This window comes from Leucopleurus acutus (assembly GCF_964270905.1).
Source record: "Leucopleurus acutus genome assembly, chromosome: 1".
In the NCBI taxonomy this organism is placed as follows: Eukaryota; Metazoa; Chordata; class Mammalia; order Artiodactyla; family Delphinidae; genus Leucopleurus; species Leucopleurus acutus.
Genome location: NC_139142.1, coordinates 120,681,442 through 120,698,783, shown reverse-complemented (window position 1 = coordinate 120,698,783; position 17,342 = coordinate 120,681,442).

Here is a 17,342-nt window from a genome sequence, read left to right as displayed (position 1 = left end):
TGTGTTCCACATGCATGTTTCAGCTGAAGGAAGAATCCCTTAAACCTGGAGAGTTGAGACCCATGGAATGGGTACCATGCAATATGACTTCAAAGGGTCTGCATTTGCTCACCGAACCTCACCAATCCTATCACTGCTGCGTTTATGCCACCGTACACACGCTTGATTCTCTTTCGGAGACATATAAATCCGTAGGTTTTAAGATTATTTCTAGTCAGGTATATTCTTAGGCGTTTAATATGGGGTGTTGAGTCCACTTCGTTCAGCAAGGAGTAGCTCTTGTCTATTGCATATTTGGCTTATGGAACGGTATCTGTGCTATTTTCAATCTCTGGTTTCATGCAGCACCCCAACTCACCTTTCCCCTTAAGCAAGCATAAGTTGGTGTTCTACATTTGAGAACCTGTTCTGTTTTGTAATTCAGTTCCTGTGTAGCCAAGTTTATATTCCGTGTAGTAGTGATATCTTATGATGTTTCTTTTTCTGTGTGACTTATTTCACTTAGAATCATCGTACCTGAATCCACTCATTATGCTGCGACGGGCCTGATGACAAGATTTCATTGCTGAGTGATATTGCATTGTACGTAAGTACCACAACTTCTTTATCCATTTTTCGGTTTTGTGATATTGAACTTGTACCGTAAACAAGATTCTTGTAAACAGAGCCGTCCCAAACTTTGGGGTGGCTGTGTCTTTTTGATTTTAATTTCCCTAAGCTATAGGACCATAAGTGGATGTGCCCTAGGCTCTGTTGCTTGTTTTTTAGATGTTTCAGGAAACACCATACACTTCTCCAGAGTGGCTGTTGGCAATTTACATCCCGCCCATCAGCATAACAAGGCTCCCAGTTCTCCATGGCCTGTCCTGCCTTTCTGGATTTTACACTTTTTTCAGATGGCCCTTTTGACCGGGGGGCAGTGAGACTTCATTGTAGTGCAGATTTCCTTTGCAAGCTTGCTTGGTTGGCCAAAAAGGGCGTATGCGTTTTTTCCTGAATATATTCAGGAAAAAACGCATACGCCCTTTTTGGCCAAGTGCATCATTGTGGACGTTCTGCCTCTTTTCCTATGCTTTACATGCAATTCCCGTCTACCTCCTGAAATCGGTTTCCTGCAATTCTGCCCCGCTTTCAAGTCCTCTTGGCAGCCTTACTTCAATATATTTTTGGACGATAGCTGTCATTTATAACTCTGCAGGTTTGTGAATTACAGTGCCCCTGAGCTCGTTTCTTCAACTCGCTTTCTTGTGAGCTGGCCGCAACACCGCAGGATTGCTTCAGGCCCTAGTGTGGTTCTGGCACGGCACGCTGAGCCTTTGGTTAATTCCTCTTCCTGGTGGGAAATGAGAGTTAAATTTGCCCGTCCACACACCTCCAGCTAGTCTCTCATTGGTTCTCCCTATTCCTGTACATTTTCCGCAGAAATTGCAAACTGGGCCAAACAGGAGTTTAAAGGCACTGACTCTCCAAGTGGGGAGAGTGTTAGTAAAGCGTCTTGAATGTTGCACCCGAGTACCAGGGGACGAAAACTGAGACACATTTGAACACGTTTCCTGATCACACGGTGGATCATACTCTGTGTTCCACATGCATGTTTCAGCTGAAGGAAGAATCCCTTAAACCTGGAGAGTTGAGACCCATGGAATGGGTACCATGCAGTATGACTTCAAAGGGTCTGCATTTGCTCACCGAACCTCACCAATCCTATCACTGCTGCGTTTAAGCAGCCGTACACAGGCTTGATTCTCTTTCGGAGACATAAATCCGTAGGTTTTAAGATTATTTCTAGTCAGGTATATTCTTAGGCGTTTAATATGGGGTGTTGAGTCCACTGCGTTGAGCAAGGAGTAGCTCTTGTCTATTACATATTTGGCTTATGGAACGGTATCTGTGCTAATTTCAATCTCTGGTTTCATGCAGCACCCCAACTCACCTTTCCCCTCAATCAAGCATAAGTTGGTTTTCTACATTTGAGACCCTGTTCTGTTTTGTAATTCAGTTCTTGTGTAGCCAAGTTTACCTTCCGTGTAGTAGTGATATCTTCTGGTGTTTCTTTTTCTGTGTGACTTATTTCACTTAGAATCATCATACCTGAATCCACTCATTATCTGCTACGGGCCTGATGACATAGATTTCATTGCTGAGTGATATTGCATTGTACGTAAGTACCACAACTTCTTTATCCATTTTTTGCTTTCTGTGATATTGAACTTGTACCGTAAACGAGGTTCTTGTAAACAGAGCCGTCCCAAACTTTGGGGTGGCTTTGTCTTTTTGATTTTAATTTCCCTAAGCTATAGGACCATAAGTGGAAGTGCCCTAGGCTCTGTTGCTTAGTTTTTTAGATGTTTCAGGAAACACCATACACTTCTCCAGAGTGGCTGTTGGCAATTTACATCCCGCCCACCAGCATAACAAGACTCCCAGTTCTCCATGGCCTGTCCTGCCTTTCTGGATTTTACACTTTTTTCAGATGGCCCTTTTGACCGGGGGGCAGTGAGACTTCATTGTAGTGCAGATTTCCTTTGCAAGCTTGCTTGGTTGGCCAAAAAGGGCGTATGCGTTTTTTCCTGAATATATTCAGGAAAAAACGCATACGCCCTTTTTGGCCAAGTGCATCATTGTGGACGTTCTGCCTCTTTTCCTATGCTTTACATGCAATTCCCGTCTACCTCCTGAAATCGGTTTCCTGCAATTCTGCCCCGCTTTCAAGTTCTCTTGGCAGCCTTACTTCAATATATTTTTGGACGATAGCTGTCATTTATAACTCTGCAGGTTTGTGAATTACAGTGCCCCTGAGCTCCTTTCTTCAACTCGCTTTCTTGTGAGCTGGCCGCAACACCGCAGGATTGCTTCAGGCCCTAGTGTGGTTCCGGCACGGCACGCTGAACCTTTGGTTAATTCCTCTTCCTGGTGGGAAATGAGAGTTAAATTTGCCCGTCCAGAAACCTCCAGCTAGTCTCTCATTGGTTCTCCCTATTCCTGTACATTTTCCGCAGAAATTGCAAACTGGGCCAAACAGGAGTTTAAAGGCACTGACTCTCCATGTGGGGAGAGTGTTAGTAAAGCGTCTTGAATGTTGCACCCGATTACCAGGGGACGAAAACTGAGACACATTTGAACACGTTTCCCGATCACACGGTGGATCATACTCTGGGTTCCACATGCATGTTTTAGCTGAAGGAAGAATCCCTTAAACCTGGAGAGTTGAGACCCATGGAATGGGTACCATGCAATATGACTTCAAAGGGTCTGCATTTGCTCACCGAACCTCACCAATCCTATCACTGCTGCGTTTATGCCGCCGTACACACGTTTGATTCTCTTTCGGAGACATATAAATCCACAGGTTTTAAGATTCTTACTAGTCAGGTGTATTCTTAGGCGTTTAATATGGGGTGTTGAGTACACTTCGTTTAGCAAGGAGTAGCTCTTGTCTATTACATATTTGGCTTATGGCACGGTATCTGTGCTAATTTCAATCTCTGGTTTCATGCAGCACCCCAACTCACCTTTCCCCTTAAGCAAGCATAAGTTGGTTTTCTACATTTGAGACCCTGTTCTGTTTTGTAATTCAGTTCCTGTGTAGCCAAGTTTACATTCCGTGTAGTAGTGATATCTTATGATCTTTCTTTTTCTGTGTGACTTATTTCACTTAGAATCATCGTACCTAAATCCACTCATTATGCTGCGACGGGCCTGATGACATAGATTTCATTGCTGAGTGATATTGCATTGTAGGTAAGTACCACAACTTCTTTATCCATTTTTCGCTTTCTGTGATATTGAACTTGTACCGTAAACGAGGTTCTTGTAAACAGAGCCGGCCCAAACTTTGGGGTGGCTGTGTCTTTCTGATTTTAATTTCCCTAAGCTATAGGACCATAAGTGGAAGTGCCCTAGGCTCTGTTGCTTTGTTTTTTAGATGTTTCAGGAAACACCATACACTTCTCCAGAGTGGCTGTTGGCAATTTACATCCCGCCCACCGGCATAACAAGGCTCCCAGTTCTCCATGGCCTGTCCTGCCTTTCTTGATTTTACACTTTTTTCAGATGGCCTTTTTGACCGTGGGGCAGTGAGACTTCATTGTAGTGCAGATTTCCTTTGCAAGCTTGCTTGGTTGGCCAAAAAGGGCGTATGCGTTTTTTCCTGAATATATTCAGGAAAAAACGCATACGCCCTTTTTGGCCAAGTGCATCATTGTGGACGTTCTGCCTCTTTTCCTATGCTGTACATGCAATTCCCGTCTACCTCCTGAAATCGGTTTCCTGCAATTCTGCCCCGCTTTCAAGTCCTCTTGGCAGCCTTACTTCAATATATTTTTGGACGATAGCTGTCCTTTATAACTCTGCAGGTTTGTGAATTACAGTGCCCCTGAGCTCCTTTCTTCAACTTGCTTTCTTGTGAGCTGGCCGCAACACCGCAGGATTGTTTCAGGCCCTAGTGTGGTTCCGGCACGGCACGCTGAGCCTTTGGTTAATTCCTCTTCCTGGTGGGAAATGAGAGTTAAATTTGCCCGTCCAGACACCTCCAGCTAGTCTCTCTTTGGTTCTCCCTATTCCTGTACATTTTCCGCAGAAATTGCAAACTGGGCCAAACAGGAGTTTAAAGACACTGACTCTCCAAGTGGGGAGAGTGTTAGTAAAGCGTCTTGAATGTTGCACCCGAGTACCAGGGGACGAAAACTGAGACACATTTGAACACGTTTCCCGATCACACGGTGGATCATAATCTGTGTTCCACATGCATGTTTCAGCTGAAGGAAGAATCCCTTAAACCTGGAGAGTTGAGACCCATGGAATGGGGACCATGCAGTATGACTTCAAAGGGTCTGCATTTGCTCACCGAACCTCACCAATCCTATCACTGCTGCGTTTATGCAGCCGTACACACGCTTGATTCTCTTTCGGAGACATATAAATCCGTAGGTTTTAAGATTATTTCTAGTCAGGTATATTCATAGGCGTTTAATATGGGGTGTTGAGTCCACTTCGTTGAGCAAGGAGTAGCTCTTGTCTATTACATATTTGGCTTATGGAACGGTATCTGTGCTAATTTCAATCTCTGGTTTCATGCAGCACCCCAACTCACCTTTCCCCTCAATCAAGCATAAGTTGGTTTTCTACATTTGAGACCCTGTTCTGTTTTGTAATTCAGTTCTTGTGTAGCCAAGTTTACCTTCCGTGTAGTAGTGATATCTTATGGTGTTTCTTTTTCTGTGTGACTTATTTCACTTAGAATCATCATACCTGAATCCACTCATTATGCTGCTACGGGCCTGATGACATAGATTTCATTGCTGAGTGATATTGCATTGTACGTAAGTACCACAACTTCTGTATCCATTTTTCGCTTTCTGTGATATTGAACTTGTACCGTAAACGAGGTTCTTGTAAACAGAGCCGTCCCAAACTTTGGGGTGGCTGTGTCTTTTTGATTTTAATTTCCCTAAGCTATAGGACCATAAGTGGAAGTGCCCTAGGCTCTGTTGCTTTGTTTTTTAGATGTTTCAGGAAACACCATACACTTCTCCAGAGTGGCTGTTGGCAATTTACATCCCGCCCACCAGCATAACAAGGCTCCCAGTTCTCCATGGCCTGTCCTGCCTTTCTGGATTTTACACTTTTTTCAGATGGCCCTTTTGACCGGGGGGCAGTGAGACTTCATTGTAGTGCAGATTTCCTTTGCAAGCTTTCTTGGTTGGCCAAAAAGGGCGTATGCGTTTTTTCCTGAATATATTCAGGAAAAAACGCATACGCCCTTTTTGGCCAAGTGCATCATTGTGGACGTTCTGCCTCTTTTCCTATGCTTTACATGCAATTCCCGTCTACCTCCTGAAATCGGTTTCCTGCAATTCTGCCCCGCTTTCAAGTCCTCTTGGCAGCGTTACTTCAATATATTTTTGGACGATAGCTGTCATTTATAACTCTGCAGGTTTGTGAATTACAGTGCCCCTGAGCTCCTTTCTTCAACTCGCTTTCTTGTGAGCTGGCCGCAACACCGCAGGATTGCTTCAGGCCCTAGTGTGCTTCCGGCATGGCATGCTGAGCCTTTGGTTAATTCCTCTTTCTGGTGGGAAATGAGAGTTAAATTTGCCCGTCCAGACACCTCCAGCTAGTTTCTCATTGGTTCTCCCTATTCCTGTACATTTTCCGCAGAAATTGCAAACTGGGCCATACAGGAGGTTAAAGGCACTGACTCTCCAAGTGGGGAGAGTGTTAGTAAAGCGTCTGGAGTGTTGCACCCGAGTACCAGGGGACGAAAACTGAGACACATTTGAACACGTTTCCTGATCACACGGTGGATCATAATCTGTGTTCCACATGCATGTTTTAGCTGAAGGAAGAATCCCTTAAACCTGGAGAGTTGAGACCCATGGAATGGGTACCATGCAATATGACTTCAAAGGGTCTGCATTTGCTCACCGAACCTCACCAATCCTATCACTGCTGCGTTTATGCCGCTGTACACACGCTTGATTCTCTTTCGGAGACATATAAATCCGTAGTTTTTAAGATTATTTCTAGTCAGGTGTATTCTTAAGCGTTTAATATGGGGTGTTGAGTCCACTTCGTTGAGCAAGGAGTAGCTCTTGTCTATTACATATTTGGCTTATGGAATGGTATCTGTGCTAATTTCAATCTCTTGTTTCATGCAGCACCCCAACTCACCTTTCCCCTTAAGCAAGCATAAGTTGGTTTTCTACATTTGAGACCCTGTTCTGTTTTGTAATTCAGTTCTTGTGTAGCCAAGTTTACCTTCCGTGTAGTAGTGATATCTTATGGTGTTTCTTTTCCTGTGTGACTTATTTCACTTAGAATCATCATACCTGAATCCACTCATTATGCTGCTACGGGCCTGATGACATAGATTTCATTGCTGAGTGATATTGCATTGTACGTAAGTACCACAACTTCTTTATCCATTTTTCGTTTTCTGTGATATTGAACTTGTACCGTAAACGAGGTTCTTGTAAACAGAGCCGTCCCAAACTTTGGGGTGACTGTGTCTTTTTGATTTTAATTTCCCTAAGCTATAGGACCATAAGTGGAAGTGCCCTAGGATCTGTTGCTTTGTTTTTTAGATGTTTCAGGAAACACCATACACTTCTCCAGAGTGGCTGTTGGCAATTTACATCCCGCCCATCAGCATAACAAGGCTCCCAGTTCTCCATGGCCTGTCCTGCCTTTCTGGATTTTACACTTTTTTCAGATGGCCCTTTTGACCGGGGGGCAGTGAGACTTCATTGTAGTGCAGATATCCTTTGCAAGCTTGCTTGGTTGGCCAAAAAGGGCGTATGCGTTTTTTCCTGAATATATTCAGGAAAAAACGCATACGCCCTTTTTGGCCAAGTGCATCATGTGGACGTTCTGCCTCTTTTCCTATGCTTTACTTGCAATTCCAGTGTACCTCCTGAAATCGATTTCCTGCAATTCTGCCCCGCTTTCAAGTCCTCTTGGCAGCCTTACTTCAATATATTTTTGGACGATAGCTGTCATTTATAACTCTGCAGGTTTGTGAATTACAGTGCCCCTGAGCTCGTTTCTTCAACTCGCTTTCTTGTGAGCTGGCCGCAACACCGCAGGATTGCTTCAGGCCCTAGTGTAGTTCCGGCACGGCACGCTGAGCCTTTGGTTAATTCCTCTTCCTGGTGGGAAATGAGAGTTAAATTTGCCCGTCCAGACACCTCCAGCTAGTCTCTCTTTCGTTCTCCCTATTCCTGTTCATTTTCCACAGAAATTACAAACTGGGCCAAACAGGAGGTTAAAGGCACTGACTCTCCAAGTGGGGAGAGTGTTAGTAAAGCGTCTGGAGTGTTGCACCCGAGTACCAGGGGACGAAAACTGAGACACATTTGAACACGTTTCCTGATCACACGGTGGATCATAATCTGTGTTCCACATGCATGTTTTAGCTGAAGGAAGAATCCCTTAAACCTGGAGAGTTGAGACCCATGGAATGGGTACCATGCAATATGACTTCAAAGGGTCTGCATTTGCTCACCGAACCTCACCAATCCTATCACTGCTGCGTTTATGCCGCTGTACACACGCTTGATTCTCTTTCGGAGACATATAAATCCGTAGTTTTTAAGATTATTTCTAGTCAGGTGTATTCTTAAGCGTTTAATATGGGGTGTTGAGTCCACTTCGTTGAGCAAGGAGTAGCTCTTGTCTATTACATATTTGGCTTATGGAACGGTATCTGTGCTAATTTCAATCTCTGGTTTCATGCAGCACCCCAACTCACCTTTCCCCTTAAGCAAGCATAAGTTGGTTTTCTACATTTGAGACCCTGTTCTGTTTTGTAATTCAGTTCTTGTGTAGCCAAGTTTACCTTCCGTGTAGTAGTGATATCTTATGGTGTTTCTTTTCCTGTGTGACTTATTTCACTTAGAATCATCATACCTGAATCCACTCATTATGCTGCTACGGGCCTGATGACATAGATTTCATTGCTGAGTGATATTGCATTGTACGTAAGTACCACAACTTCTTTATCCATTTTTCGCTTTCTGTGATATTGAACTTGTACCGTAAACGAGGTTCTTGTAAACAGAGCCGTCCCAAACTTTGGGGTGGCTGTGTCTTTTTGATTTTAATTTCCCTAAGCTATAGGACCATAAGTGGAAGTGCCCTAGGCTCTGTTGCTTTGTTTTTTAGATGTTTCAGGAAACACCATACACTTCTCCAGAGTGGCTGTTGGCAATTTACATCCCGCCCACCAGCATAACAAGGCTCCCAGTTCTCCATGGCCTGTCCTGCCTTTCTGGATTTTACACTTTTTTCAGATGGCCCTTTTGACCGGGGGGCAGTGAGACTTCATTGTAGTGCAGATATCCTTTGCAAGCTTGCTTGGTTGGCCAAAAAGGGCGTATGCGTTTTTTCCTGAATATATTCAGGAAAAAACGCATACGCCCTTTTTGGCCAAGTGCATCATTGTGGACGTTCTGCCTCTTTTCCTATGCTTTACATGCAATTCCAGTGTACCCCCTGAAATCGATTTCCTGCAATTCTGCCCCGCTTTCAAGTCCTCTTGGCAGCCTTCCTTCAATATATTTTTGGACGATAGCTGTCATTTATAACTCTGCAGGTTTGTGAATTACAGTGCCCCTGAGCTCATTTCTTCAACTCGCTTTCTTGTGAGCTGGCCGCAACACCGCAGGATTGCTTCAGGCCCTAGTGTAGTTCCGGCACGGCACGCTGAGCCTTTGGTTAATTCCTCTTCCTGGTGGGAAATGAGAGTTAAATTTGCCCGTCCAGACACCTCCAGATAGTCTCTCTTTCGTTCTCCCTATTCCTGTTCATTTTTCACAGAAATTACAAACTGGGCCAAACAGGAGGTTAAAGGCACTGACTCTCCAAGTGGGGAGAGTGTTAGTAAAGCATCTGGAATGTTGCACCCGAGTACCAGGGACGAAAACGAGACACATTTGAACACGTTTCCCGATCACACGGTGGATCATACTCTGGGTTCCACATGCATGTTTTAGCTGAAGGAAGAATCCCTTAAACCTGGAGAGTTGAGACCCATGGAATGGGTACCATGCAATATGACTTCAAAGGGTCTGCATTTGCTCACCGAACCTCACCAATCCTATCACTGCTGCGTTTATGCCGCTGTACACACGCTTGATTCTCTTTCGGAGACATATAAATCCGTAGGTTTTAAGATTATTTCTAGTCCGGTATATTCTTAGGCGTTTAATATGGGGTGTTGAGTCCACTTCGTTGAGCAAGGAGTAGCTCTTGTCTATTGCATATTTGGCTTATGGATCGGTATGTGTGCTAATTTCAATCTCTGGTTTCATGCAGCACCCCAACTCACCTTTCCCCTTAAGCAAGCATAAGTTGGTTTTCTACATTTGACACCCTGTTCTGTTTTGTAATTCAGTTCCTGTGTAGCCAAGTTTACATTCCGTGTAGTAGTGATATCTTATGATGTTTCTTTTTCTGTGTGACTTATTTCACTTAGAATCATCGTACCTGAATCCACTCATTATGCTGCTACGGGCCTGATGACATAGATTTCAGTGCTGAGTGATATTGCATTGTACGTAAGTACCACAACTTCTTTATCCATTTTTTGCTTTCTGTGATATTGAACTTGTACCGTAAACGAGGTTCTTGTAAACAGAGCCGTCCCAACCTTTGGGGTGGCTGTGTCTTTTTGATTTTAATTTCCCTAAGCTATAGGACCATAAGTGGAAGTGCCCTAGGCTCTGTTGCTTTGTTTTTTAGATGTTTCAGGAAACACCATACACTTCTCCAGAGTGGCTGTTGGCAATTTACATCCCGCCCACCAGCATAACAAGGCTCCCAGTTCTCCATGGCCTGTCCTGCCTTTCTGGATTTTACACTTTTTTCAGATGGCCCTTTTGACCGGGGGGCAGTGAGACTTCATTGTAGTGCAGATTTCCTTTGCAAGCTTGCTTGGTTGGCCAAAAAGGGCGTATGCGTTTTTTCCTGAATATATTCAGGAAAAAACGCATACGCCCTTTTTGGCCAAGTGCATCATTGTGGACGTTCTGCCTCTTTTCCTATGCTTTACATGCAATTCCAGTGTACCCCCTGAAATCGATTTCCTGCAATTCTGCCCCGCTTTCAAGTCCTCTTGGCAGCCTTACTTCAATATATTTTTGGACGATAGCTGTCATTTATAACTCTGCAGGTTTGTGAATTACAGTGCCCCTGAGCTCGTTTCTTCAACTCGTTTTCTTGTGAGCTGGCCGCAACACCGCAGGATTGCTTCAGGCCCTAGTGTAGTTCCGGCACGGCACGCTGAGCCTTTGGTTAATTCCTCTTCCTGGTGGGAAATGAGAGTTAAATTTGCCCGTCCAGACACCTCCAGATAGTCTCTCTTTTGTTCTCCCTATTCCTGTTCATTTTCCACAGAAATTACAAACTGGGCCAAACAGGAGGTTAAAGGCACTGACTCTCCAAGTGGGGAGAGTGTTAGTAAAGCATCTGGAATGTTGCACCCGAGTACCAGGGACGAAAACGAGACACATTTGAACACGTTTCCCGATCACACGGTGGATCATACTCTGGGTTCCACATGCATGTTTTAGCTGAAGGAAGAATCCCTTAAACCTGGAGAGTTGAGACCCATGGAATGGGTACCATGCAATATGACTTCAAAGGGTCTGCATTTGCTCACCGAACCTCACCAATCCTATCACTGCTGCGTTTATGCCGCTGTACACACGCTTGATTCTCTTTCGGAGACATATAAATCCGTAGTTTTTAAGATTATTTCTAGTCAGGTGTATTCTTAAGCGTTTAATATGGGGTGTTGAGTCCACTTCGTTGAGCAAGGAGTAGCTCTTGTCTATTACATATTTGGCTTATGGAACGGTATCTGTGCTAATTTCAATCTCTGGTTTCATGCAGCACCCCAACTCACCTTTCCCCTTAAGCAAGCATAAGTTGGTTTTCTACATTTGAGACCCTGTTCTGTTTTGTAATTCAGTTCTTGTGTAGCCAAGTTTACCTTCCGTGTAGTAGTGATATCTTATGGTGTTTCTTTTCCTGTGTGACTTATTTCACTTAGAATCATCATACCTGAATCCACTCATTATGCTGCTACGGGCCTGATGACATAGATTTCATTGCTGAGTGATATTGCATTGTACGTAAGTACCACAACTTCTTTATCCATTTTTCGCTTTCTGTGATATTGAACTTGTACCGTAAACGAGGTTCTTGTAAACAGAGCCGTCCCAAACTTTGGGGTGGCTGTGTCTTTTTGATTTTAATTTCCCTAAGCTATAGGACCATAAGTGGAAGTGCCCTAGGCTCTGTTGCTTTGTTTTTTAGATGTTTCAGGAAACACCATACACTTCTCCAGAGTGGCTGTTGGCAATTTACATCCCGCCCACCAGCATAACAAGGCTCCCAGTTCTCCATGGCCTGTCCTGCCTTTCTGGATTTTACACTTTTTTCAGATGGCCCTTTTGACCGGGGGGCAGTGAGACTTCATTGTAGTGCAGATATCCTTTGCAAGCTTGCTTGGTTGGCCAAAAAGGGCGTATGCGTTTTTTCCTGAATATATTCAGGAAAAAACGCATACGCCCTTTTTGGCCAAGTGCATCATTGTGGACGTTCTGCCTCTTTTCCTATGCTTTACATGCAATTCCAGTGTACCCCCTGAAATCGATTTCCTGCAATTCTGCCCCGCTTTCAAGTCCTCTTGGCAGCCTTCCTTCAATATATTTTTGGACGATAGCTGTCATTTATAACTCTGCAGGTTTGTGAATTACAGTGCACCTGAGCTCATTTCTTCAACTCGCTTTCTTGTGAGCTGGCCGCAACACCGCAGGATTGCTTCAGGCCCTAGTGTAGTTCCGGCACGGCACGCTGAGCCTTTGGTTAATTCCTCTTCCTGGTGGGAAATGAGAGTTAAATTTGCCCGTCCAGACACCTCCAGATAGTCTCTCTTTCGTTCTCCCTATTCCTGTTCATTTTTCACAGAAATTACAAACTGGGCCAAACAGGAGGTTAAAGGCACTGACTCTCCAAGTGGGGAGAGTGTTAGTAAAGCATCTGGAATGTTGCACCCGAGTACCAGGGACGAAAACGAGACACATTTGAACACGTTTCCCGATCACACGGTGGATCATACTCTGGGTTCCACATGCATGTTTTAGCTGAAGGAAGAATCCCTTAAACCTGGAGAGTTGAGACCCATGGAATGGGTACCATGCAATATGACTTCAAAGGGTCTGCATTTGCTCACCGAACCTCACCAATCCTATCACTGCTGCGTTTATGCCGCTGTACACACGCTTGATTCTCTTTCGGAGACATATAAATCTGTAGGTTTTAAGATTATTTCTAGTCAGGTATATTCTTAGGCGTTTAATATGGGGTGTTGAGTCCACTTCGTTGAGCAAGGAGTAGCTCTTGTCTATTGCATATTTGGCTTATGGATCGGTATCTGTGCTAATTTCAATCTCTGGTTTCATGCAGCACCCCAACTCACCTTTCCCCTTAAGCAAGCATAAGTTGGTTTTCTACATTTGAGACCCTGTTCTGTTTTGTAATTCAGTTCCTGTGTAGCCAAGTTTACATTCCGTGTAGTAGTGATATCTTATGATGTTTCTTTTTCTGTGTGACTTATTTCACTTAGAATCATCGTACCTGAATCCACTCATTATGCTGCTACGGGCCTGATGACATAGATTTCAGTGCTGAGTGATATTGCATTGTACGTAAGTACCACAACTTCTTTATCCATTTTTTGCTTTCTGTGATATTGAACTTGTACCGTAAACGAGGTTCTTGTAAACAGAGCCGTCCCAACCTTTGGGGTGGCTGTGTCTTTTTGATTTTAATTTCCCTAAGCTATAGGACCATAAGTGGAAGTGCCCTAGGCTCTGTTGCTTTGTTTTTTAGATGTTTCAGGAAACACCATACACTTCTCCAGAGTGGCTGTTGGCAATTTACATCCCGCCCACCAGCATAACAAGGCTCCCAGTTCTCCATGGCCTGTCCTGCCTTTCTGGATTTTACACTTTTTTCAGATGGCCCTTTTGACCGGGGGGCAGTGAGACTTCATTGTAGTGCAGATTTCCTTTGCAAGCTTGCTTGGTTGGCCAAAAAGGGCGTATGCGTTTTTTCCTGAATATATTCAGGAAAAAACGCATACGCCCTTTTTGGCCAAGTGCATCATTGTGGACGTTCTGCCTCTTTTCCTATGCTTTACATGCAATTCCAGTGTACCCCCTGAAATCGATTTCCTGCAATTCTGCCCCGCTTTCAAGTCCTCTTGGCAGCCTTACTTCAATATATTTTTGGACGATAGCTGTCATTTATAACTCTGCAGGTTTGTGAATTACAGTGCCCCTGAGCTCGTTTCTTCAACTCGTTTTCTTGTGAGCTGGCCGCAACACCGCAGGATTGCTTCAGGCCCTAGTGTAGTTCCGGCACGGCACGCTGAGCCTTTGGTTAATTCCTCTTCCTGGTGGGAAATGAGAGTTAAATTTGCCCGTCCAGACACCTCCAGATAGTCTCTCTTTTGTTCTCCCTATTCCTGTTCATTTTCCACAGAAATTACAAACTGGGCCAAACAGGAGGTTAAAGGCACTGACTCTCCAAGTGGGGAGAGTGTTAGTAAAGCATCTGGAATGTTGCACCCGAGTACCAGGGACGAAAACGAGACACATTTGAACACGTTTCCCGATCACACGGTGGATCATACTCTGGGTTCCACATGCATGTTTTAGCTGAAGGAAGAATCCCTTAAACCTGGAGAGTTGAGACCCATGGAATGGGTACCATGCAATATGACTTCAAAGGGTCTGCATTTGCTCACCGAACCTCACCAATCCTATCACTGCTGCGTTTATGCCGCTGTACACACGCTTGATTCTCTTTCGGAGACATATAAATCTGTAGGTTTTAAGATTATTTCTAGTCAGGTATATTCTTAGGCGTTTAATATGGGGTGTTGAGTCCACTTCGTTGAGCAAGGAGTAGCTCTTGTCTATTGCATATTTGGCTTATGGAACGGTATCTGTGCTAATTTCAATCTCTGGTTTCATGCAGCACCCCAACTCACCTTTCCCCTTAAGCAAGCATAAGTTGGTTTTCTACATTTGAGACCCTGTTCTGTTTTGTAATTCAGTTCTTGTGTAGCCAAGTTTACCTTCCGTGTAGTAGTGATATCTTATGGTGTTTCTTTTCCTGTGTGACTTATTTCACTTAGAATCATCATACCTGAATCCACTCATTATGCTGCTACGGGCCTGATGACATAGATTTCATTGCTGAGTGATATTGCATTGTACGTAAGTACCACAACTTCTTTATCCATTTTTCGCTTTCTGTGATATTGAACTTGTACCGTAAACGAGGTTCTTGTAAACAGAGCCGTCCCAAACTTTGGGGTGACTGTGTCTTTTTGATTTTAATTTCCCTAAGCTATAGGACCATAAGTGGAAGTGCCCTAGGCTCTGTTGCTTTGTTTTTTAGATGTTTCAGGAAACACCATACACTTCTCCAGAGTGGCTGTTGGCAATTTACATCCCGCCCATCAGCATAACAAGGCTCCCAGTTCTCCATGGCCTGTCCTGCCTTTCTGGATTTTACACTTTTTTCAGATGGCCCTTTTGACCGGGGGGCAGTGAGACTTCATTGTAGTGCAGATATCCTTTGCAAGCTTGCTTGGTTGGCCAAAAAGGGCGTATGCGTTTTTTCCTGAATATATTCAGGAAAAAACGCATACGCCCTTTTTGGCCAAGTGCATCATTGTGGACGTTCTGCCTCTTTTCCTATGCTTTACTTGCAATTCCAGTGTACCTCCTGAAATCGATTTCCTGCAATTCTGCCCCGCTTTCAAGTCCTCTTGGCAGCCTTACTTCAATATATTTTTGGACGATAGGTGTCATTTATAACTCTGCAGGTTTGTGAATTACAGTGCCCCTGAGCTCGTTTCTTCAACTCGCTTTCTTGTGAGCTGTCCGCAACACCGCAGGATTGCTTCAGGCCCTAGTGTAGTTCCGGCACGGCACGCTGAGCCTTTGGTTAATTCCTCTTCCTGGTGGGAAATGAGAGTTAAATTTGCCCGTCCAGACACCTCCAGCTAGTCTCTCTTTCGTTCTCCCTATTCCTGTTCATTTTCCACAGAAATTACAAACTGGGCGAAACAGGAGGTTAAAGGCACTGACTCTCCAAGTGGGGAGAGTGTTAGTAAAGCATCTGGAATGTTGCACCCGAGTACCAGGGACGAAAACGAGATACATTTGAACACGTTTCCCGATCACACGGTGGATCATACTCTGGGTTCCACATGCATGTTTTAGCTGAAGGAAGAATCCCTTAAACCTGGAGAGTTGAGACCCATGGAATGGGTACCATGCAATATGACTTCAAAGGGTCTGCATTTGCTCACCGAACCTCACCAATCCTATCACTGCTGCGTTTATGCCGCTGTACACACGCTTGATTCTCTTTCGGAGACATATAAATCCGTAGGTTTTAAGATTATTTCTAGTCAGGTATATTCTTAGGCGTTTAATATGGGGTGTTGAGTCCACTTCGTTGAGCAAGGAGTAGCTCTTGTCTATTGCATATTTGGCTTATGGAACGGTATCTGTGCTAATTTCAATCTCTGGTTTCATGCAGCACCCCAACTCACCTTTCCCCTTAAGCAAGCATAAGTTGGTTTTCTACGTTTGACACTCTGTTCTGTTTTGTAATTCAGTTCCTGTGTAGCCAAGTTTACATTCCGTGTAGTAGTGATATCTTATGATCTTTCTTTTTCTGTGTGACTTATTTCACTTAGAATCATCGTACCTGAATCCACTCATTATGCTGCTACGGGCCTGATGACATAGATTTCATTGCTGAGTGATATTGCATTGTACGTAAGTACCACAACTTCTTTATCCATTTTTTGCTTTCTGTGATATTGAACTTGTACCGTAAACGAGGTTCTTGTAAACAGAGCCGTCCCAACCTTTGGGGTGGCTGTGTCTTTTTGATTTTAATTTCCCTAAGCTATAGGACCATAAGTGGAAGTGCCCTAGGCTCTGTTGCTTTGTTTTTTAGATGTTTCAGGAAACACCATACACTTCTCCAGAGTGGCTGTTGGCAATTTACATCCCGCCCACCAGCATAACAAGGCTCCCAGTTCTCCATGGCCTGTCCTGCCTTTCTGGATTTTACACTTTTTTCAGATGGCCCTTTTGACCGGGGGGCAGTGAGACTTCATTGTAGTGCAGATTTCCTTTGCAAGCTTGCTTGGTTGGGCAAAAAGGGCGTATGCGTTTTTTCCTGAATATATTCAGGAAAAAACGCATACGCCCTTTTTGGCCAAGTGCATCATTGTGGACGTTCTGCCTCTTTTCCTATGCTTTACATGCAATTTCAGTGTACCCCCTGAAATCGATTTCCTGCAATTCTGCCCCGCTTTCAAGTCCTCTTGGCAGCCTTACTTCAATATATTTTTGGACGATAGCTGTCATTTATAACTCTGCAGGTTTGTGAATTACAGTGCCCCTGAGCTCGTTTCTTCAACTCGTTTTCTTGTGAGCTGGCCGCAACACCGCAGGATTGCTTCAGGCCCTAGTGTAGTTCCGGCACGCCACGCTGAGCCTTTGGTTAATTCCTCTTCCTGGTGGGAAATGAGAGTTAAATTTGCCCGTCCAGACACCTCCAGCTAGTCTCTCTTTCGTTCTCCCTATTCCTGTTCATTTTCTACAGAAATTACAAACTGGGCCAAACAGGAGTTTAAAGGCACTGACTCTCCAAGTGGGGAGAGTGTTATTAGTAAAGCGTCTGGAGTGTTGCACCCGAGTACCAGGGGACGAAAACTGAGACACATTTGAACACGTTTC